Raw genomic sequence first — 24,514 nt, forward strand, 5'->3', positions numbered from 1 at the left:
GACAGATGTGCTAAGAGAAGGAAGAACAAGCACTTGCCGTCAGTGCTCTAGAGCTACACAATGGTTCTTTATGGAGCAGCCATTGCTAGCTATGCCAAATTGTTTATTTATGATGACACAGTACATGCATCCCTGCAGGACAATGCTGTAGGACTGTTCTCACCATTGTTACTGGAATTTCAAGATCCAGAGCTGTCACAGACGGGAAGGGAGTTGAAGAAGATCCATCCAGTGCTTGCCCCTAGGGAGGACCCTTCTTCTCAGGCCGGCACTGCTGATCCAGAGCATCAGTCCCACCTGCAGGGAATTATCTTCCGCACTGCAAATCTATCTGCCCACATCCTCTCCCGTGCTCCACTCAGACCTGGGCTGAATTAGGAGTATGGGGCAAACGCCATCACACACAACGACCTATTTTCAGGTGTAGCTGTCTAGACCATTTCCTTGTGGCTTTGGCTCAAGAGGAGCCTTTTCAGTGTGATTGCTGGAGCATGCACACAGAAACGCTGGGCTTCCTGAGAGCCATGTTTCACGAATCAGGGCTGCGTTGCGTGGGGTTCCCAGGAACCCCACATGGGGTATTTCCACCAGAGTCCCATTCATTTGTGCTTTGCTGGGGTCATGAAGCTGTTTGCTGCCGAGCGAGGGGTTTAATAGTCATGACCCAGCCACCACCCCGAAGAAGCTGTGACACAGTGTCCCTGTGGCCAGGGACTGGTCCCCTGCAAGCCTCCAGAGTGGCCATCACCCCAACTCGGGGCTGCCGCCTGTCAGCAGAGGGTGCTCCTGCAGCAAGGCAGCCCACTCCCTTACCCCAGTGCGTTACACAATATGCCCAATAGGAAGTATTGGTTTATAAATTATTAACCGCAGTCCTCCGACACACCAGCAGACTCACATCTGTGGACATTTTATGTAAAAGACGAGTAATGGGAGAAGGTGAGATCTTCAAAGTGTCTTGTAACTCAAGAAGATCTGTACTGTATAAGCACAGGAGGCAGCAAGGGATTACACTAAGTTGTGTTTGGGCTACAGCATAGAGTCCGGGCTCTTAGAGCTGGTGTTTGCAAATCCTGGAGGGAATATTTCAGTCACTCACTCTCCTTTTGGGTGGGCAGGCCACGACCAGCCCATGAATCTTTGCTGGCACTGCCAGTGTGTGCAGGGGTGGGAGGAGGGCTGTGATCGGATGGTGACATGGCCAAGAGCAGCCATGAATGTAGGAGCACTGGGAGGAGAGGGAGGATGAAAGAAGAGGGAAAAAGCAAAAGAGTAAAGGGAGGAAATGCCGCTGTGTCCCCAAACACCTGCTGGCTTTGCTGCATTTTTTGTTTCACACTGAGATTGTTTTTCCCGTCATTGTGAAAACGGAGCGTGTGCCTGGCGTGTGCATGTGAAGAGGGGGCTGTACGGATGCTCCGCAGTGTGGATCCTAGAGCCCGCCATGTGTGTACGAGACAAGTTTGATTGCTTGGAAGTAACCCCACCTTAATGGCCTTAAGATTTGTGTTAGAAAGCTGAATACTAGGTTCTTTGTCATCTCATTAAAGCCAGTTCATGTGCTGGCTGGATCACAAATACCTCTTTCTGGGTAACTTCAGTTATATGCTGGTGTGCACGAGGTTGGGAGTTGAGGAAAACAAGGTTTTTGTTTCTTAAATAATTTTTGCTATTACAGTTCTCACTCAGCATGTCCTCCTCTTGTTGTGTAGAGAAAACCTGGTACCATTATCGAGCATTTGGGTGTAGGTAATAAAATAAAGTAAAATAAAAGCATTTTTATACTACCTCACACTGTTAGCTCCCAAGGGATACTCTCATAACAATGAGGAGGGAAACAGACATAAATTCGTCTGTAAGTACAGCTGACTAAATAATAGCCAAAGCTTTTTGTCAAGTAAGTTGTTCAATTAATATTTTTGCCTTCTTCAGCAGGAAGAAATTACTTGACCAACATAGTTATGTCTTTTCTGCTATTAAAACAACTGTGATAAATACAGCCTCCTCTGCCTTCATATTCTTCTCTTTTAACCACATCCTTAAAATACGCTTATCCTAAATGGCTTATATGTCTTTTCAAAGAGGCATTTACAGGTCAGAGGAAAAAAAAGGCTTCTGAACCATCTTCCAAACCCTTATAATAAGCAAAGCTCATTCTGCTGCACTTTTATTTCCTCTTCCCTCTACCCCCTCTCCTATCCAGGGTGTTTCTGCACCTTTTTTCTGCTGCTCCCTGCAGGTAGACCTGTCTGCTCCTGCTGCAGCCCCCTGACTTCGGTGGGGGGGGATGCAGGAGTGTGTGTGAGAACATGCATCTGCCGCTGCAGACAGCACTTCTCCCTTGAAAGCTATTTCTGTGGTGACCTTTCCTTCTGCTCGGCTGCACAGCCTCCAGCCCACTATCGGTGCCGTGTGAGCGGCAATAGCCACGTGCACCCAGGCTGGGGTAGGTCAGCACTGACATGTGGTGGCGTGGATGGAGAAGTAGCTGCAAGTCAAAGAATATGTGGAAGTTTGGTAAAAACGGAGTTGTCTGGTGGACATGAGGATCCTCAAGCCCACCGTATTCATTGCTGTTGACAGTCTTTATAAGTGCAGACTTCTCAAAAGAAATAACAAGGTGTAACATCAGATATCCATTAAACAGGGAACATTTCGGCCTCTGTTTATCTCTGAAATTCCTTGGATTATCTTCAGCAGTGACACTATTAACTTGTCTGGCCTTCAAACAACTGCAAGTCAGAGCATTTCCCCATACCTAATTCCTCTGGATATTTTGTTATCCAAATGAACCACACTGTGTGAAGTGGCTTTTTGTTCCCCGGCTTCCCGGGATTAACCAGGAGGATGTGTCTTGGGTGGACTTAGGAGAAAAAGGCATTTTAAGCCTTTGGAAGCACGCAACACATTTAACTCGAGTCACTCCCATTTTACCCCATTGAGCCACTTTCATAGCAGATCCTAATGTACAGCAACTTTAGGTTTGCTCTGAAAGTATTGTCAGGGCAGTGAAGGCATATGGCAGCTCATGTGCCCACAGGTTTGTCACAGAGTGATGGGGAAGAACTGCTTATTCATCGCTACACTGCCAAAACAGCACTGGGCCGTTCGTACCTTCAATATCAGTCTGCATCCGTCAAGAAGCAGACACTTAGAAAGACTGTAGTTGCAACACTGCAAAGTGAAAATGCAGATTTTGCACATGGAAAATTTTTCCTTAGCAGAACAGCAATGCCAGGCTAACCACACATGATGCCTAAAAGCGTTTTTTTCCCCCACTTTGCTACAGAGTCCTCCTGATCCCGGAGAACCCCCCACCTGTGGAATTCAATGGCAAAATTCCCATGTACTCAACAGGATGGGACTCCTGAAACCAAAACCGCTCGGTTGCTGAAGTATTCCCACTGAACACAAGGGCTACTCGCATGCACCGAGGCTTGTTTAATGGACTACATTAAAGGACTACTATGTGTGCTCAACAAATTGCAGGATCAAACCGCCTGCCAAATGACTAACATAGGACTGCAGCTGCTTGACTTGGCCAAATTTAGAGCATACTGAGAAAGGTTGCTATTAAATGGCAATTCTGCCCCGGGGACTCTTCGGGCTCTGGCTCACATGCAGCAGAGGATTAATATCGGATGGCTGAGATGGTTCCTGCCAGCAGCCGTGTGCTCTGGCCGGCCGATGGGGCTGCCTCCCTATGGGATGGAGCCACCACCGGCATGTGGGCAGCTTCTGCCCCAGTCCACGCTGAGCTTTGGGCTGGGTTACCAATGGTCAAACTTCAACGATGGTGTGGAATAGGTGCTTTGGTTGCAGGAGAGGTGTTGGGACAGGATGGCTTGCTGGCACTTGGCTTCTGCTACCTAATTTCAATCTGTGCCTTAGCCATTGCCAGACCAATGTAAAAAGAGATGAAAGGGACTGAGCTCCTGCTTTCCCATGCTCAGGGGAGCTGCTTAAGGGCCACTTTCACCAAATACGCATGAAACTGCTTTGTCTTGCCACTGCTCCCAGGCTGAAGTTTGTGACTGTTTTGTCTTTCTGTTAAGCTCTTCTGGGGTGGATGATTTACTTGCAGTCCAAGGGGAAAAAAATCAAGTAACCCAAGCATAAAACAGTCTTTTTTTTTCTGGTGGATAGCAGAGTTAAAATCCTAAAAGTTTAGGGACATCTATGGGTCTGAGGACTTCTTTTACATTTTTTTTAAACAAAAGGAAGGATATTTGGGGTGAAAATCCTATTTTAACAGGGAAAATAAAAAATACTCATTATAAAATGTTTCTGTGAACTTTTTTTTTTAATGTTTTCCGAGCTATAATCAATTTCTTAAAAGCAAAATGTATTCATAAACTATGTTGATGTTTACAGGTCCACAATTACACTTAAAAAAAAGAATCAAACAAGCAAATGAAGAAAAGCAAATCAACCCTTTTATTCTTTATTCTAAATTTAAAAAAATGCTACAGAGAGCTTTAATGTTCTTCCTGAAATAAGTCCCTGATCCAGCAGCAAACTTATCTATATACTTAACTTCTAGCATTAGCCATATACATAAACATAATGACATTATGTAGTTAAATTTAAGTATGTAAACACAAAGATATGTCTTTGTCTACTACTTTATCACTGACAATCTGAAATTTTAGCCCAAATCTTAGATGGATTTTGCTGGATACGTTCAATGAATCCTGTGTGTCCAGCCTGTAAGTTGAAGCACTTTATGAAATTACATAGCACAGCTATGAAACTACATCAAATTCAAGAAATAAGAGGTCAAATCACACACTGTTCATGGGATATATGCAAATAGGAAAAACAACTGAAATCAGTATGTAGGCTGTTAACTATGGGTATGCCAAGGACCTTCAGTGCATGTGTTCCACTATAGGCCTGGGAGAGTCAGGATAGCTAGGAAACCATAGAAGCCTGCATCAGACATTCATGAAAAATGCAAAACCTTGAGTTTTATGCATTTTAGGTTGAATTAATACCTATGGATAGATGGCAAAATATTATTTCAGTGTCACAACCGTTTCTTTTTTGGTAAAATTTACTGTTTATCTAGTATAGAAGACAGTAACCCAAATATTTTTCAGTTCAATTCCACTCGGCTGTTAGTGAATTTTGTCTCCTGACAGTTGCAATTCTGAGTGTTTGCATGCCTCTACATGAAATTGGCCATTTTACAAAAGACTTATACAAATCCTAGAATTCCTGGCTTGCAAATGGACTGGAATGAATTATGACCTTTTCCATAATAGCGTGTCATCCTAGTTGTTGTGTATAAAATTAACTAAAACCCTGAGTACAGGAAAATGCCTTCAGCAAACCCTTTTCTGCTACTAGAGTCTCTCTAAGAGATCATGGTAAATTAACTGTTTCAGCTCCTTAAGCTTCAAAGAAATGTAGTGGCTGGCAAAGACCAACAGACTCTCTGATGAATATAAAAGCCTTGGTTTTATGAAACTGGAATCCTTTTGTTTTAGGAAAACAATAGAAACACTAAGTTTTCTCCTTTCCTTTCCTTTCCTTTCCTTTCCTTTCCTTTCCTTTCCTTTCCTTTCCTTTCCTTTCCTTTCCTTTCCTTTCCTTTCCTTTCCTTTCCTTTCCTTTCCTTTCTTTCCTTTCCTTTCCTTTCCTTTCCTTTCCTTCCCTTCCCTTCCCTTTCCCTTCCCTTCCCTTCCCTTCCCTTCCCTTCCCTTCCCTTCCCTTCCCTTCCCTTCCCTTCCCTTCCCTTCCCTTCCCTTCCCTTCCCTTCCCTTCCCTTCCCTTCCCTTCCCTTCCCTTCCCTTCCCTTCCCTTCCCTTCCCTTCCCTTCCCTTCCCTTCCCTTCCCTTCCCTTCCCTTCCCTTCCCTTCCCTTCCCTTCCCTTCCCTTCCCTTCCCTTCCCTTCCCTTCCTTCCCTTCCCTCCCTTCCCTTCCCTTCCCTTCCCTTCCCTTCCCTCCCTTCCCTTCCCTTCCCTTCCCTTCCCTTCCCTTCCCTTCCCTTCCCTTCCCTTCCCTTCCCTTCCCTTCCCTTCCCTTCCCTTCCCTTCCCTTCCCTTCCCTTCCCTTCCCTTCCCTTCCCTCCCCTCCCCTCCCCTCCCCTCCCCTCCCCTCCCCTCCCCTCCCCTCCCTCCCCTCCCCTCCCCTCCCCTCCCCTCCCCTCCCCTCCCCTCCCCTCCCCTCCCCTCCCCTCCCCTCCCCTCCCCTCCCACTCCCACTCCCACTCCCACTCCCCCTCCCACTCCCCCTGCCCTTCCCTTCCCCTTCCCCTTCCCCTTCCCCTTCCCCTTCCCCTTCCCCTTCCCCTTCCCCTTCCCCTTCCCCTTCCCCTTCCCCTTCCCCTTCCCCTTCCCCTTCCCCTTCCCCTTCCCCTTCCCCTTCCCCTTCTCTTTCGTCTTCCCCTTTCGTCTTCCCCTTTCGTCTTCCCCTTCCCCTTCGTCCTCCCCTTTCGTCTTCCCCTTTCGTCTTCCCCTTTCGTCTTCCCCTTCCCCTTTCGTCTTCCCCTTTCGTCTTCCCCTTTCCCTTTCGTCTTTCCCTTTCCCTTTTTTCTTTTTTCTTTTTTCTTTTTTCTTTCTTTTTTCTTTTTTCTTTTTTCTTTCTTTTTTCTTTTTTCTTTTTTCTTTCTTCTTTTTTCTTTCTTTCATTTTTTTTTTATAGGAAGATTCTCCTGGACTAAGCAGATTGTGCCTGTGCAGTTACATCACTGTCAACAGAGCCCAACAAAATGAAAGGCGTTGGGTCTATTCTGAGTATAATGATTGCTGGCATAGTGATACAGAATCTCCATTTGTCAAAGAACTGAGTGATTGCCATGGGGCCTATGTGACACAAATGAAGATTTGGATTCTTGTGTCAAATTACAGAAGAAAATCCTATATTTGAGGACAAATCAGAACACAACAGAATTACTGAATAAATGAACAGCATTAGATGCACCGAATAGATCAAGTCTGCATTCTGGGGAATAGCTCTTCCCACAACAAGAGATTCTGTCTGTATTCCTCAGAGACTGAGGGGAAGAACTGGGGATTATGTATCACTTAAATGTGCCACACACATTGTCTCCAAACACTCTGGTAAAGAGAAAAGCGCTTTCTAAGGTCATGGCTTCCCCTCTCTTAGCTGGATAGCTTTCAAGGAAAAAGAAAAAAAAGAGAATGAAAAATTAATAAAGGAGGAGAATTTTTACATGTTTCACATTACCTTTGTTTGTTAAACTGGAGTATGATGTGTGGAAAAATTTTAAATCTTTAAGGCATCTTTTAATATTTTAGTTACCTGAAATATTAACTGATTTATTAGGTTCTATGATATTGGATCCAGGTCAGTACAGGAAATACTCAGCTGCAGTGAGTCTCTAAGAAAAATAGGTCAGACTATCCATATATCTTCTTATATTATTGGGAAATTGCTTCCCAGATAGGACTGTAAGTAGAAATGTGATTTTTTTTTTGCATCTCTCTGTATCCCCAGTGGTTGCACTGTGACTTCCTGCACATGCTGTTCCAATGCCCCTCTGTCCTAGTCCATAAAAGAGCTCACTTTGTATTCCCCAGAATATCATGAAATATGGAGACAGCAATATTTTCCAATTTAAGAGCAGAGCATGTTGTGACATTCTGGGAAAAAACAATGGCTAAACCTTTTGGTTATACATTTGCAGAGTCTTATCTCAAAAGCAAAAGAGCTTCATAAGCTAGGGACAGATTGCAATCTTTTAATGGAAAAACACAAATATTTTTGAAAACACTGTATTTATTATACTAACAGAATGTTACTTAAATTCTACTACAGCATTATGGATTTGTCCGAATAATTATATGAAACTGTATTGTACTATTTGCTCCAGAACTTTCCCCCTTTTGCAGTATACATGCACATACACAACAAAGCAAGAAGATGAATGATATTCTGCAATATCAGAGGTAAAATTCTGTGAATGTGCAGTTGAGATCTGCTATTTTATATACTGGATTTGTGGCTTCTGTTTAGTTACCTTAGCCCTTCTTAGAACATCTGACAAAAGTATATCTGCATTCTCCTCTCAGAATTGAAGACTGGAAACTGGATTCAGAGTGCTGGAGCTTAAAGCCCTATTGAAAGTCAGGGACATTAGTTCAGGCTGTTTGCAGTAGGTTGTCATGTAGTTTCTCATAACTGGGACAATTCCTGCCAATCTTGGGCATGCTGCAGAATAAAATGTGGGAAAAAAAACAGAACCTCTAGAAGTGAAAACTTATGGGCCTAGGCTCAGTCATCCTCACTTCCCTCCAAACCCCTTTGTTTAGTGTTTTGTATTCCCTAGGCATGTCTGAAGGCCTCAAGCCAGTCACAGGACACCCTAAGCACAGGGATTTGAGTGGAATTGGGCTATCTGAAGTATGGACCAGGATGTTCTAGGCAGCCCTTCAATCTTACAGATAGAAAACTGGATTTCCCCTGAATTATGAATCAAGATTAAGGTCTTGAGTCTTGTTTTCAAGACAAGCCATGGCCAGAGCTCAGGCTTTCTAAAGCACTGGCTAAGAGATCCGGGAAGTAAAGACCACTAATTGCTGCCTGGCTTCACCATGAAGGCCCTGATAGAGACAGGGATCGTCTGTGACCATCCACAACTCTCAGACGGGCATTACATGCATCCACGACCCATCCTCTACAACACACATGCCCTCTCTGCTAACCCAAAAAGCAAAACAGAAAAGGAAAAATCCAAGCAAAGCAAACCACTGCAACATGCATGACTTGTTCAGACAACCAGCCATATATAGAAGATACCATGCTAAGAAAAGAGGCTTACATACTTGCATACTCTTGTGATGATCAAAATGATGTGGAGTACAATAGGTAAAACAAATTTTCTAGCCTCTAAGTCCAGAGCCACAGCGTATTTGGGGAGTTACCTTCCTCACACTCTCACTGTAGTCCGGGAACGTTTGTGTTCCTGTCATACTTGCACACAGGGATGACCTGGCTCATTGTTTACACATCACTATCTGAAACACTTGTTTATACAGTTTTAGTCACCATATCACAGGAAGAGGATATAATTTGTCTATTTCTAACAGCGCAGCATGCATCAATCTAAGGAACAGTAGGTCTCAGGGAGACTTGGTGATAAGGAAAGGTTATAGCAGCTACATTTTTTTTCTCAAAGGCAAAGGAAACTGTTTGATGTGACTTTGTCTAATAACTCAAAATGATAAAAAAATAAAAAATAACCCCTCTCCCCCTGAAACAGGTGACCTGGTTTACTACATTAAGCCCAAGTGCAGCTCCATTAAAAGAAGTAGGCATTGTAATGCCCAAGTTTTAGACATTATCTAGTAAAGATATTAGGGTTGGTGCTTGTACAGTGCAGTGCATGTATTGAATGCCTGAGAATAAAACCCACAAAATCCAATGGGCTGAACTGGAGTCATATAAGCTAAGCTGAAAGAAATGGTGAAGAGACAAGTATATTTTAGAGACCCACACTACCATGTGACTTAGATTACTGATGCTGGATTTTGAGGACATTGAGACTTGAAGTCTTGAATGCCCTTGTGGAATTAGGTACTGTTTCACCCTTTTTATGCAACATCTCCAGCTGAGTTTTCTCCTCTGCCTGAGAAGATTTGACTGCCCTTCTTGTGACAGAGCTGAGATTGGCTCCCATCGCTGATCCAATAAGTTGCCTCAGAAGTAATTGCTATTAAGTCATGCTTGTTCTTTATGCATGCTTATTAACCGTGGTCCCTGAAGGAAAAACCCATCATGTTTACTCTTATTTAAGCATACTCTATTTAAAAGTATGCTCTTAGAATGGAAAAAGGCCTGTGGTGGCCTTCATTTATGGTGCTCTACTAGGCTTTTCTTTACAAAAAGTACTCTAATGAGATGACCAATGTCCTTGAAGATCTTATCTGGCTCATTTCAGCTGAGCCTTTATTACTAATACCTCAAAGAACAGAGCAGTGGTTACCTCATCTGGACAGGATAGAATGGTGCTGCTCTGTACTGCAGCTAAGGGCAAATGAAAGCAAAAAGGGTTTGTCCGTTTTTGTCTTGGGTAATGGAAAGTTAACCCTGTTGGCGTATGCAACAAATCAGGCTGTTAGCTGTTGGTTGATTTGCCATTACTCGGTGGTGCTATGCACAGCACACTGCAATGCCGTGGGCACTCTCCCATGGAAGCTCTCCAGCGATGGGATGTGTCTTCTGCACAGTGTCCAACTCTCACACCTGCAGAGTGGCAGCAGCCTTGCTCACCTTTCGTCTGGTGGAGAACTGGATTCCAGACTGCCTTCACGCTTGCTTGGTGCAACTGCCAGAGGCCATACGGGCTTTCTGGATGTGAGAAACTACCTCTCTGTCAATGCTGGCATGGTCGTTTGCAATGCTTCCAAGGTAAGTGAAAACCTTAATAAGGAGCCTTTCCCTACAGACAGCTCTCCAGCATCAGACAACTTTATTTTCCAACCCATATCTCTCTTTTAGAAAAGTTGCCTCTGAATCAGTAACTGAGAGCATAAAAATGTTATTTCTATCTTTGGATGGACATATAATTTGTTTTTATAAAAGAAAAGCCTCTGTTTTCTCTCTTTCCTATTGCCAGTCTTCCTGCCGTTTTATTCCTCGTGGAGCAGAACAGCTGTCAGGAACATGCATGTGTTTCACTGCAACTGCATCCACAGTGACAACCAAAAATAATACAGAAGGGAGATAATTAACATATTGCTACTTTTCTCTTTGTACTGTGCTGCTTACACATGTATTTACTAACATGCTGCTCTATCATGGCTCCCATTAGAGTTATAAAGTTTTCCTACATATGGACTTTAAGCTTTTCTAAGCACAAATTTGACTTTTATTAGAGAAACTTGATATAAGACAGTAATTTCAAAACTGACTTACTGCATACTTATTGGCTCAATTTGTGAAGTTTTATAAGATGCCATTATTTAATTCCCAGAGCTTGCTTACAGCTGCTGCTGCTCTTCTTGGAACACCTTTTTTGCCTTGGCAAAATTGCGTGCTACAACCCCCCCTCTGGTTGGTAAACACACAAACAGGCCATTGAGCACTCAAACAAAGTATGCTGTATGCTTCTGCAAGCGATCCCAAAGCCGGTTTGAAGCGTTGCTTTTGCAAAGCAGGTTTTGCTGTGCACAGCCACCCAGGCAAGGAGTTGTCTCTGGACCCAGGATTGCCTGCGGTGCAGTCGGGATGGTGTGGTGCAGACACGCACAGGTTTTAAACAAGGTGGTTGAGGTACTGGGAGGAGGCCAGCGAGACCCAGCAGAAAGGCTGGCTACAGGTGCAGGCAGTCAGCACACCTTGCTCTCTGCATTTTCTGCACTGTACACGGTTGTCTCCAAGCATTACTTTGCCCATGTGGGTCTCTAGCTGTGGGTCTGCAGGCTGGTGAGATTTAAGCTAGTTCAAGTGTGTCCACATTGTCTCCACTGAAACTCGCAGACAGGCAGGGTGAGGAACAGATGACACATAGCAAGGCTGGGGAAGAGTGGAGGAGACTGTGCTGGGTTGTAAACCAGGAGTAAGCAGATCCTCACCAGCCTGCCTGTCCTATGTCCAAGATTTCACTTAGTATGGAGACATTCTAAATCTTTCTCCTGTAATGTTTGTCCTGTGTAACATCTCTAAGGCTGGAGTGCTCCCAGGAGCCCCCATTTTAATATAATTGTTTGGTGAACAGGCCCAAACTAGGTTGTGGAGAAGCTTAAATTTCTTTTTTAATTGCTATCATCTTGCAGCATTCACAATGGGATATTTAATTACTATAATCATAGGATTTTTCTGGAATGGCATCCTTTGAAGAATGGAGCAAGCATGGCCCAGCATTACACTGTTTTGGGCTGGGAGTGTTGATAAGGAAGGTGGAAACATCAGTGGTTCTCTAAGCCATTCTGGCAGTTGGTTGATGTTACCTTTAATATTATTCACCTATCTAGGAGGAACCTGCAATAGCGACTGGTAGCACATTCTTGCTAGCTGATTTTCTCTTCCATATGTCTCAGCATTCCTACATCTGGTGCAAGAAACCATAACAAAGCAAGCAAAACCATTACATTGCAAAAACCAAATGTGAAATGTTCTCGTGTGTGCTGTGTGTGCGTGTATTTTAAAATGTGGCCATTTAGAGAGGTGTAAGAAGGTGGAAAACAGCCAGATTCATTTCAGCAGACGTGGAAGGGTGCCTTGGCTCGGGGGCTGGCCCAAGGCACTCCCTTGTTCTCTAACCACCAAGGGCTCCAGGCTCTTCTGGAGGGAGGGGGCGAGCAGGGGCCTGGAGCCCAGGATCAGGTGCTCTGAGCGTAGCTGCAGCCTCTGCAGATACCTTGCTAGTACCATCCTTGGCACAGATTTTTTCACTTGCTGAAACTTGTGTCCAAAATACACTTTTGAAAGTGACCTGCTGAGATGCAATTTCAAAGCAGAGGTGCTGATATAACTTTAATTGCGCTTGCATTAACATGAGTGATTCAGCTTTGTTGAAACATTCAAACTTACTTCATTATATACACCCATCCATAGACTGTACACTCAGGGTAACCTGAATCTGTTGCTACCCTAAGGGAAACATACCTTATTTTCTGAAGATCAGGGCCATTTCCTCTGTAGGCTTGCCACCTTTCCACCAGCTAATAAGTAAAGTACGATGCAGATTAAAAGCACTGTTCAAGATACCAGGTGATAATTTGGAAATGCTGTGTTGCAAACAAGAGTCTTCCCTGCTTATGGATTTGTTTGCTTTGCAGTGTTTCAGTCTGTGACTTTAACATTTGAACCAAATACCTGGCAAGATGTCCAGTGAGTTGTTACACTCTGGAGAATATAAACATGTTGTGATTTTGGAAAGCTGGAGATCACTCACACCATGTGGCTTGTTGCTAACAGTGGTTGATAGCAGACACGTAGTGACAGAGTACTAGAGCAAGGCATGTAGAGCTTTGTTCATCTTCCCAGCCTCTAGAAATTGGTGGTTTAGTGATGCCCTACACTGACGTCTGCCATGATTAATATCCTGAAATAGAGCTACCTTCCATAAATCTGTCTGATTCTCTTTGGCTTGCAAAACCTAGCTGCATGCTGTGTGAAAATGTTCTTTCATACAGGTATTTTAAGCATCCTTGTATTTCATGGGGTGGACAACACCAGGCACAGGTCTAAAGACAGTGCATCCACCCCCAAACAGTAAATAATGATTTCCTATTCATCTTTGCCATGCCACTTACAATACTGTTGATTGTTCTGGACTGTCAATTATGCCGCTGCTTTTCCAAGCTGAGGACACTTAACCTAAATAATTTCCTCGTGAATGGGAGGTGCTGTGTGTATGTATGATTGTCCTGGTAGTCTGTATTTTCTGTAATTCTAGCACACAAATTCACAGCAGTTGGGGATCTCATCCAAATATGTGTACTTAACCGTATATTTTAAATGAATACGCGGGACCAAAGCCTCATTTTTTCACTTGACTTTATTCCACTGATGTGTTGGTCTCTAGGCCTACCTAATGATTGATTTAATACTCTGGTGGATAGCATACATACAAAGCAGATAGTATATGAACAATGAAGGCAACAACGATGAAAGACACTTAAGAGCACAGCTGAGTAACCCGCTACCAATTGTTTTTTGGCTTAACTTGTTAGTTTCAGTTGCATCTCTGAATTTCATATGCTGTTCTCCAGCAGAGGTAATCCAAGTGTAAAGCTTTTTGCAACTCAGGACTGGATCTGCACTTTGTTTGCTCTGTTGTGAATGCCCTTGCTGCTTTCAGGGGCAAAGACTGTGACTTTGCAAGGCCTCTTTGCCCATGAGCCTCTCCTGGCTGGCCATCAAGAACTTCCCCCAACATTGCCTTCATTCTCCTCCTCCAGCCATCGCTCTGTGGGAAGGCAAGTATGTTTTGAAAGGGGAGCTCATTTCCTAAGCAAAATCAAACCCTCTCCAGGTCTTGCACTGCAGTCCTCTCCGCACTCACCATGTAGACCACTGTCAAGAGCTGCACTTATTTTTCCCTCCCAGTGGTAGTGTATTTTGGCACTCAAATGCCTACGGTGCAGAACCTCCATTCTCAGATCCACCCCCAGTGCTCAGGTCACACGGTGACAGCTTTCTGTGCCTATCGCATTTCCATTTCAAAGCTACCTGAAAACTCAGGAAAGGATAAACCTGCTCTGAGGACTGTTCTGACCACAATTTCATGTGGGAAAGGCTGGCTCCCCCTCGAGCTCTCTGGGACCTGCATCACTGCTCTTCCCCGTGTTTAATGAGGCCTGTGGGCATAGGGCTGATTTAGTGGAAACTAACAGTCAGAGTTTAAATATGCTCCGATGACAGCTGACTTCACTTGTGAGAGCTGTTGCACAAGGCTTTTGCTAATGATTAAAGCAGATGGACAGGAGGAAGAAAGCAGAAAGCTCGAATGTGTGAGAGGTGAAAGGGCAGGAGAATTAGTCCAGAGATTTCCTGTGGTCTGTGGGTGTTTTGTGTTGCATGCTAAAGCAAAGAATTGTTTTTAATGAAAGAAATTGCTATACTTCAGCAGCTCAATGAAAGCTAGATTCTTCCTCCTGCCACAGTGGGAATGGGTATTATTTTAGATGTGCTTGTGGAAGAACATAAACAATTTCGCTTTACCTTTCTGGTGAATTTTCTGCAAACACTGAATTGGGGGCAACCCTCCAAAAGGCCAGGCTGTGAAATGTGGCTCACTTCTGCTGCACTGAAATGCTGCAGAGTTTTTCTTTTTGTTGGCTTTTGCATGGCCCTACAAGGGTCTGAGCTCTGTTTACTGAGCATTGGAAGGATAAACCATCCCAACATGAAGCTCCCAGGTACATGCTTCTTACCACATCTTTCCTAAGAGTTACCCTTTGCACTTCTCAGTAATCTTATCTATCTATATATATATATATAAAAAAAAAAAAAAGATTTATTGTTAAACCTTACTTTCTTATCTTAACTCATATCCTGTGCTAATGTATTCTGTGCCCTCATTTTGCATTTTGTTGAGGTTTGAATGCCTTCTTCAGAGTTCCTTGAATGACACCCAAAAGTACGGGCCCTGATTCTACTTTCAGTTGCCAGATTATCTGTGTAACTGAACTTATAGCTGCATCATATTCTCCTTTACATGACCACAATGATACCAAAATGTTCTCCTTTAGCCTCCAGGAATGAAACTATTGCATGTATTTTAATTCTGTTTTAAGACAAATTGCAGTACAACTGTTACTATGTTTATTTCTGTATTGACTGCATTGCAAATTCAATTAAATACATTGTTCTGTCAAGGAAGACATCTGCAATTCAAAGCAAAAATTTTGGTTGCTTTGGTGAATTGTATAATTCAAACCTGAAAGGAAATGGTTTTTTTATAACCATATAAGAAAAAAATGTAGTACTACCTACCCAAGTTCTTCAAGTTCTTTCAACTTGCTATTTAATGTTTGCTTTTTTTTTTTTTTTTAAAGAAGTTGGCTATATATCTGCATTAGCTTCAAGATAAGGATATATATTAATATTATATTTTCAAATAGATTATTTCAACAGGTAAAAAATAAGTCTACTTAAAAATATCAATGAAATGATGAGGAAACTGTTTACAACTTACATTCTCCAAAATTCTTCTGGCTAGAAAAAATACCACTCCACTTGATGATTCCAAGTAATAACAATGATTATGATGATATAAGGAAGTGCCATAAATTTTGCAATGCTCAGGAATGCCAGAATAGCAAAATTAGACTTGCATTTTTTTATGTTGATATTTTATTGTTGCTTTCACTTGCCTATTGCCTGTAATTTAACATTTGGAATAGTAATTTGTTCTAACCTCTCCAATGAAATCATGAGAGTTTCTCTTTCTTTCTGGTTCAGTCTCTGCATATTTTAGGCAAAAAGAGTTCTTTATTCTGGAAGAATCTACTTGATGTGGAGAAACCCACTTTAGAAAACTATGAAGACTTCTTACATTCTGGCAAACATAGGTAGATAAAGATCAGGAAGAACATTGTACCGAAAATCAACATGATTTTCTATTTGTATATGTGCAGGCAGACTGAAGGCACAGATAAAATATTTTATGGAGTTTGGCTCGAGATGAAAAAAGAACCAAACCAAAACAACTTTTGTTCCTGAGGAAAAAAAAAAAAAGACAAAAACCCCAACAACTTTTGTTCCAGTAATGCCTCTCCAACTTTGATTTAAGCTTTGGTTTCATTCAAATGAAACCACTTAGCTTTGTCTGGTTTGACAGTCATAATCATACGAAACAAGCATGTTTCGCCAATCACAATAAATCAGCCCAAGGTCAGTCTAAATTTGTCTCACATTTTTTCCAAATTCAATAAATATTTAGCAGGTTGGACCAAAGTTTGAGGTTTCTCATGGATTCCCTTTCTGTGTTTGGCCTCCTTTGATGGTTTGATGCAGAAAGAAAACACAATTCTGCTGAAATCTAGAAGGTGGTGACCAGGAGAGGCAGATGCAGATTTGCATGGATGCGTTTCTCCAGTCCCCCAGATCCAGTCCACCAGAATTGTTTAACCTGAGAAAATCTCTACGTAACAGAGTGCTCTAGTGATAATTAACCATGCGTGTGGTCACAGACACTGTGAACGTTTTGGTGGCACCTGAAATTCTAAATCTCCCAGCTAAATGAACTGTTCTTCTGTGAGTTATGCTATGTAAGTCTTCCGTGGTGCTGTGTAAAATTATGAAACTATGTAGGATACTTTTAATCTCTGTTAATGCACAGGATCTTTTTGATATTATTGTATTTCTGGATACACATTTACTCAGCCTGTAGGCAATCCTCACTATCAATGGAAGGATTTCTAGTTTGATGAATATTCTTAATTTGTTAGAAATAGGGAAACATGGTGATCACATGACTCAGAGACTGAAAAATGTCGATTTACAATGGTGCCTTGAAGTTTGCAACAGTCTTTCATTTTATAACTTAGTCCTGGCATCCATTCACAATTGCTCCATTTCAGCCTCCGAATAGAAATGTCTTTGGTGAATTAACATTGTCAAATTTCCTTGAGTACATAGAACTGTGAAATTTTCCTCATGGCAATTTTGGGATTAAGGATTGTTAAAAACAAAATGAACAAACGTGAAAATGGCGAAGTGGTATTGGCAGCCAATTGTGAAACAATCTGAGACAAATTATGTACATAGACTGAATTTCATGTTAAACTTTTTAAGAATTAAAAAATGTTATTTTTCTGCCAGATTAAATTAATATTCTTTCTATCTTTGAGAAAAAGCTTTTGCTTTAACCAAGCTACAGTTAAAGAAAGAGGTGTAATTACAGCACGGAAAAAACTGTGTTTAATATCACTAGAAATAGAGCAGATTTTAGCTACTTTCCATCACAAGAACGCATAACTAAAATATCCTCTACCTAGTGAAAATGAGTCCAGGCTACTGATTGTGCTCGTTTATGGACACTTTGATCCCAACTTTTGTACAACTGTGGGAGACTCCTGCTGTATATGCCGTGGAGCAGAATAAGCAAACAGCAAAGCGGAAATAAAACTATCTTTCAGTCACATTGCACGTAGTAACATATGATGGCAATTATGAAAGACAATGAGCTCGGACAAGGCAATATGAGCAGGTACTTCAAATATCCAGGGCTGGCTCCAACCCTCCTGGTTTTGTTTAAAGCCCATTCGTTGTCTGTGCTGGGGATGCCAATGGGACCTCAGGATGGGGGATAGATGTTGTTGGGGCTGTTGGGCACAGTATGGTTTAAGTTCAAACTCCACCTGTGTTCAGACCTGTGCTTGTGTTACTGGATAAAACAGTATGAAAAGACTGAATGTATCTAAAGTCAAAATGATCCTTTTTTTTTTTTTTTTTAAGCTACCTCATGAATCTACAGTTTGAGCCAGGGAAACAAACAAAAAACTCCCCTCTCTTTGCAGCTGTCTTTTGCAGCTGTCTTTGGAAGGAAGAGGGATGTAAAATGCAAAGCAGTTTGTTTTTTTCCAATGTTTTTAAAAGTGTATGGTATAGTTTTTCTCAAATGAGCAATTTTCTCACTTGATCATGGTTGCCCAGGTATTCGTTTATCTCAGCTGTTTGTTTCTTATTTGTACTTTGGGTGGTGGTTTATCCTTGGAGGTGTGGGCAGCATCTGTAAGACACAGCACTGAGACACAGAGGAGACAGCACACTCACAAATTGTGAAGCCAAAAATGGAACTTGGAAAACCGAGATTCAGACATGAAAAGAGATCTCTGCCACTTCAGATTCTGACAGTAAGGAAGCTGGTGAAAGCAGGAAGCAAGGGAAAGATAAATTATATGCTGCATATTTTATATGATTCTGAAATGGCATACAGAGGAGCTCCAGATAAGATTAAAGGAGAATCGAAGGTGCCAGAACTAAAGAGGATCAGTGTATAAACCCTCAGTCAAGAAAATGATTTCTTACTTTGTTTTTCAATCCTTTGCTCTGAAAAGGGGAAGGGTGAGGATGTGAGAGGACAAAATAGACAGTGTGGAGCAGTCGGCTCTGCTCGGAGATTTCCTCGCATGGCTCACAAGTGTGTGAGCGCTGGCTGAGATGTGGCGAAGGCAAGAGGAGCCTCAGAGCTAAAGGCAAGGGTGGCAGACAACGGCGAGTGTGGAAAGCCCAAGGCAGAGGTGGAGGATGGATGGAGCGTTGAGACCCACCAGTTTGGGGGCGGGGGGGGAGATAATTTGTGGAGGGAAGAAAGGAAGTGGACAAAAAGTGGAATAAAGCATGTAGAAGAATAGAAAGTAATTTAGAAAAAAGGGTCTTGTATTTGTTATGTGTAGTTTGAGAGAGTTAAAGACTCAATGTGTGGGAGTCAGTCCAAGACTGTAAGTTAAAAAAGGGTAAGAAAACATACCATCAGGAGTGCTGAATTGAGATCAAGAGCAAGCATCCTCACAGGTCACTGGAAAATCAGTGTCTGCCAGTCATTACCTCACTGCGACTATAGACATCTTCTAGCCAAAGTGTAAGGAAAAACCACGTTAATTTCAGATATCCCTGTGTGTTAATTCTAGATCTATGATGATACACCGATGATACCAAGTGAGGTCCTTGGATCAGATGGGCTTCAGCAGAGAGGTGGTGCCTGAGCTGTGATTCAGAAATGGCTTGCAACCATCTGCTCTGCCATTTCATCACACGGGCGCCTGCCCCAGCCCTGTGGCCCAGCTCCCAGTGGAAAAAACAGGATTTGCCCTGCATAACTAGGGACAGAAGAATGCCTTTAGCTCCACAAACAAAACGCAACGCGGAGTTTGAGAAGAGACAGTTCATTTCAATGTGGCAGTTGCCGCGTAGTGAAATCCTTGTAGAGGCCGCTGGAAGATGCTAGTGGTGGGACCGGCCACTGTTTTCTTGCATCTTGACAAAATTGCAACTACAAATCACAAGCCTGGGACAAGCTGAAAATGAAGCAGAGGCCTGGACTCCAAATGTTCTTTGTTTCATGGGGTGCAGCAAAAACAATGGTAGAAGCAGTTGGCAGGTCATATTTTAATGACTGAACTTTTCCATTGTTTCATATTAATTTTCATAAATATTCATTAATGTGACACACAGAGTTGACTTGTGTAACAGTTCACAGTATCTGAGGCCATTCTGTTGGTCTGATTATTTTATCACTTGCGCAGCTAACAGTGACAAGCTGGGCAAGCTGAAAGTGTTTATCCTGAGTGTCAGCCTGCTTCATTCCTCCAACAAATCCAGTTACTTCTCTGACTCCCGTTATTGCCCCAATATTTCCTCCCTGTTAGACTGTCTGGTAGAAGACTAGTCGAAGGAAACTCACACTGCACCCTGCCTTCTGCCTTTGTAATCATCATAAACCTCTCATGTGCAATGTCATCTTTCTATATTATACACACCGTGCTTCATTCACCAAGGAATCACAAAGCCTAATGTATCATGCAACACCTGCAGAAGAAAAGGTATGAATACATTTACTGAGCAAGCCACCTCTAGCTTCCTTCTCCCACCATTTCCTGCAAGCATGTGGCTCCCAATTCATGTTTCCCTGAGCTAGAAAGCCTTAAGTATTTATTATTCTTATCATCACCATAACTATTATTATTTAGAGAATAGTAGTGGTTCAGAGACACATTGTCTCAGACACTGCCTGGGTGAGTGATGTTAAAAGAAAGCACCACTATCCTAGACAAATTAAAACTTTGGTAAATGAGACCAGGAAATGTTCTGATTAAATAAACAAAAAGGTAAGGAAGGTGAAAAAGGAGCATATACTTTCTCTGGACAGTCGTGACAAAGCTTTGCTAGTAAACAGAGAAGACAGTATGAAAGGCCTGTGAGAGCTGAGAGCCTGGGCTACAGAGATGTGGCCAGCATCCCAGCTGCTGGACACCAGCCCTTGCAGACCTGGGACACTGTTAGCTCTGAGCCAGTAACCTCCAGGCTGGCACCCAGCATGTTGTGACTGACAAGCAGCAAGGCAAGACAGGAACCACAATATCGTAAAAGGGGTGTCCATGGGGAGCACCAGCTCCTGGCTCCTGCCTTCATTGCTCCAGAGAAGGAGTCCAAAGACATGCTACTCAGCAGCACCCTGCTTCTCTAATGCATGGCTTCTCATGTTGCTTCTGCTGGTACACATAATCTCTAATTTAGGAAAGAAAAAACAAGTCTGCCACATCTCCCTTAAAAATTTGCCTGCTGCAGGCTTAAGCGGTCTATGTCCACTCAAACAAGACTTTTACTATGCAGGCTATCTGAGGGCTTCGTATAAACTTGCCATGGAATGAAGTAGACAGAAGACTTAGAGTACAATTTTACACCGTACATGACACGTTCATTTGAGGAGAAGGGAGCCCACAGCTTGGGTTTTATATCACATACACAGAATAGGGTCCTTCTGCCATCACACCAATCCCAGCAAAGGCTCTTGGCTTGATTTCCAAAGTTGCTGAACATCTGCTGTTCTTGCTGACTTCAGCACACGGTGCAAGAGCTCAGCAAGAGCTCAGCAGCTCTGAATGTCAGACTGGCTGCGTGACGTCCTGAAGTCTCCTGTGGTACAGGGAGGTCCACAGTGGGTTTGAGGCTGGCATGAGATTGGTTGTTTCAGTATGCTGGAGGAAAAAAACACTCATGCTCTGTGGCCAAGCAGGCAATTGATGGGGGAAATGCAGCAGTGGCACAAAAAATGTGGTGCAAGCTGAGGCAATCATCACTCCAGCAAGCACAATGAACACCTTCTGGCTACATACATGGCTACATGTGTTATGCATTAGAGTTACACATGTTAACTATACCCATATATTTTTTCCTTTTGCAGAGATAGCCAAACCCTGGTACTAAAGGCCGGTTGACTGACAGACGTAGCGTGGTCCACCGGATTCACAAAGCTGTGGGAGGAGGCCCAGGAAGACTGCTGAGCCCCTCGCTGGTAGCTTGACCTTGGGTGGCTTTGCTTCTCTGTGGCATCCATTCCCTGCCCCTCCTGCAGTTATAGGCCCTTGCCAGGAAACACTGCCAGGTGCTGGGGGAGTAGAGGTAGCTGCTTCCAGTGAGTCCTATGGGCTCCTGACGATTAACTTCACCTGAGGAGAGGCTATGGGGTTGAGTCGGATGGCTTAGGAGGTGGGACAGGTGTCAGTGTGGAGGCAGTCAGGAAGAGAGCTGAAGGCCAAACACAGGCTTAGAGACAACAGGGGTGCGAGGAGGAGCAATGGGAGGTCATTACCCATCCCCCTGTCTCAGGACAGGACCTGTTGTGCTGAAACTGTTTCTGACAGATGCATTTCTTCTTACAAAGGCTGCCAGTACTAGAAATTGCAAAGCCTCCCTCAAAACACCTTATGGTGTTTAGTTATCTTTATGGCTGGAGTGTTTTCCTAATGCTGACTTTATTCTTCCATGCTCCGACTCAAGCATATTACTGCTTGTCACATCTACAGGGAGGTGAAAAGAATGAGAAGAGGTCCTTCCCCTTCAGCACATATCATTCAAAGAATTCGAAGTCTATTACCATTTCTTATCTCCATCTTTTTCTCTAGACTAAACCGTACAAGACTTCTTTTCTTTCTTTGTTTCCTCGATCTCTGTTTATTCTCATTGTCTTTCTGTATGACCCTGAGAGTCCCTCCCTTCACAGCAGTTCTCTTCAGTGCAGCATCCAAGACCAGACTCAGTACTTCAGCAGAGGACCTCCAAGCAAGTCATAGGATATCTCATGAACATCACTCCTGTTTATACCCCCAGCATTCACCTTTCCTGCAGCTCCCCATGCAACACCGGTAGCTCCCATCTGACATTTAACCAGGGTCACCCACAGGCCCTTTTTCCATGGTCCCGCTGTGTAACGAGGAATTCCTCATGAGGAATTTAGACTGCTGGTTGTTGAAGAATAAAGCACTCTCAGGACAAACTAGAAAGCCAGTGCTTTGACACATGGTTCATTTTGAAACGGACCATTATTTACTGAGCAAAGAAATGGAGAACTCAGTACAAATAAAACTGTTCTCCCAAGTCCATGGAGAGCCATCTGGCCCCAAGGCCAGTTTGATTTAACCTTTGCTGGCCCAGCCGTCATAGAAAAGAAAGCTGCTGGAACAATAGTAGCAGCCACGGCAGCAAGGAAAACAGAAGCAGCGAGGTTTGCAGGAACTGGATGCTGGCCATACATCTGGGCAAGCCCATTGCACTCAGCCCATGATGCAAGCCCTGCTCAATGCAGACAGACATGTGCGTTTAAACCCAGCCTACTCGTAAGCTTTTAGCAATTGGAGGATCCCCTGGAGTGCCCCTTCAGCATTAAAGGACCATTTATTTCCATGCTGGAACATCCTGGAGACAGGCATGGTGAGGGTAGAAGGGAAATGTTGCAGGCAGGGTCTGCCCACCAGAAAGGTGCACTTTGGCCTTCCAGCAGACACTGACGACTTTTCCCCTCACTCTTCATATTCTCTTAGTTGGGCATTAGGTTCAAATTTTAAACTAAACCAATACTAGTGAAAAAACAAACAAACAAACAAACAAAAAACCTTGATAAATAATTTGAGGCAATTTTTTTTTTTTTTAATTTTTATTTTTTTACTTTTCACTCAGAATCTTAGTAATAGCTAAATCAATGAGAAGATTTTGGTCGTCCTCAATTTGCAAAACCAGTTTGCAGAAGGTACTGCACTGCTTTACATAAAGGTCACTGGTTAAGGCTTACTCTTCTCACAGCTGTTTTTAGATAAAACAATCTCTTGATATGACTATGGTTAAAGGGTACTCTGTGTGTGCGTGCGTGTGTGAGTGTGTGGGAGAGAGAAGCACACAGCGGGTTTTATTTTCTTTCGTTTAACGGGGCTATTTTGTGAGGCTGAAAAAAAAATTGTTAAACTTGCCTTAATTGATTGTTTAAAGTACCATGGTGGATTTGTCTTTTAAACATAGCCCGTGGTTAAAGTTCCCGTTGCATTGTATTTGAAGTAGGTCCTTTGTGCTTTAAAATGAAAACTGTAAAACTTTTGGTGTTTAAGGCTTTCTGACTCCAAGTTAATTGTTTTCCTTTAATATGAGCAGAATTAAAGATATTAAAAATCGACTGTTGGAGCACATAATTGTGGCCTCCCATCTATTCTTCTTGTGGAAATGAAAGAAATATTGAAAGAGTTTCTATTTTACAATACCAGAGGTGGCCAAGCATTTACAACTCTATATATTCTTTTAGTTGAATTCTTCTAAACCTCACGCCTGGCTAGCAGTTTTCTCCCAGACGATTTTCATTTTCAAAACATTCACATCCAATAAACTACACGAAACATAGTGTGAGAGAAAAAAGGGGACAGGAAATGGCTCTGTTGCATGGTTATTACATCCTATTGCCTGTGGGTTGCTTTGTTATGAGTTTTAACTATGTAAATATGACGTATATGACATCAGAATTTAATCTAAAGCTACTAGGTGGGAGATAGAGTGTGACTTTATTGTTAAGGCTAAAATCAACTGGGTGTTGACAGGTTTCAAAAGTCACTGACTATAAGCTTGAAAAGGAAAAGCTCAGACTGATAAGCTGTTCCTTGATTGACAACTTCAGACTTGACTGCAAGTATTGAAAACAGTTGAGCAAATGGAGGGAAAAAAGTTTTATTTCATAAGAAACTACACTGGGAAATACAGGAGGATTTATAAGCTGATGCAGCACAAAAACCTAAGAAAAACAGGTGTGAGGTTTATAAAATCTGGAAACTGGGAAAGGACATTGTCCGTGAATGATTTCCCCATTATGATTTAATTAACCTTGTAAAAGCCCCTATGCAAAAATAATGCCATGATGGGGGGAAAAAATAAAACATCGGTGTCCACTAGCTTCGACTTTCAACAAATCGTATGTCAACAGCTCATGGAAAGGAGGTGGGTTGAAAAAAAGGAGAAGAAAGAAAATAAGAGAGAAGGATTTCAGTGGGAAATAAATGCACCAGGGAAAACAACACACTGATTTTTCATCTTTCTAGTGAAGTCAGACCAATTTTTG

Source organism: Anser anser, assembly GCF_964211835.1.
Source record: "Anser anser genome assembly, chromosome: 3".
NCBI classification, from domain to species: Eukaryota; Metazoa; Chordata; class Aves; order Anseriformes; family Anatidae; genus Anser; species Anser anser.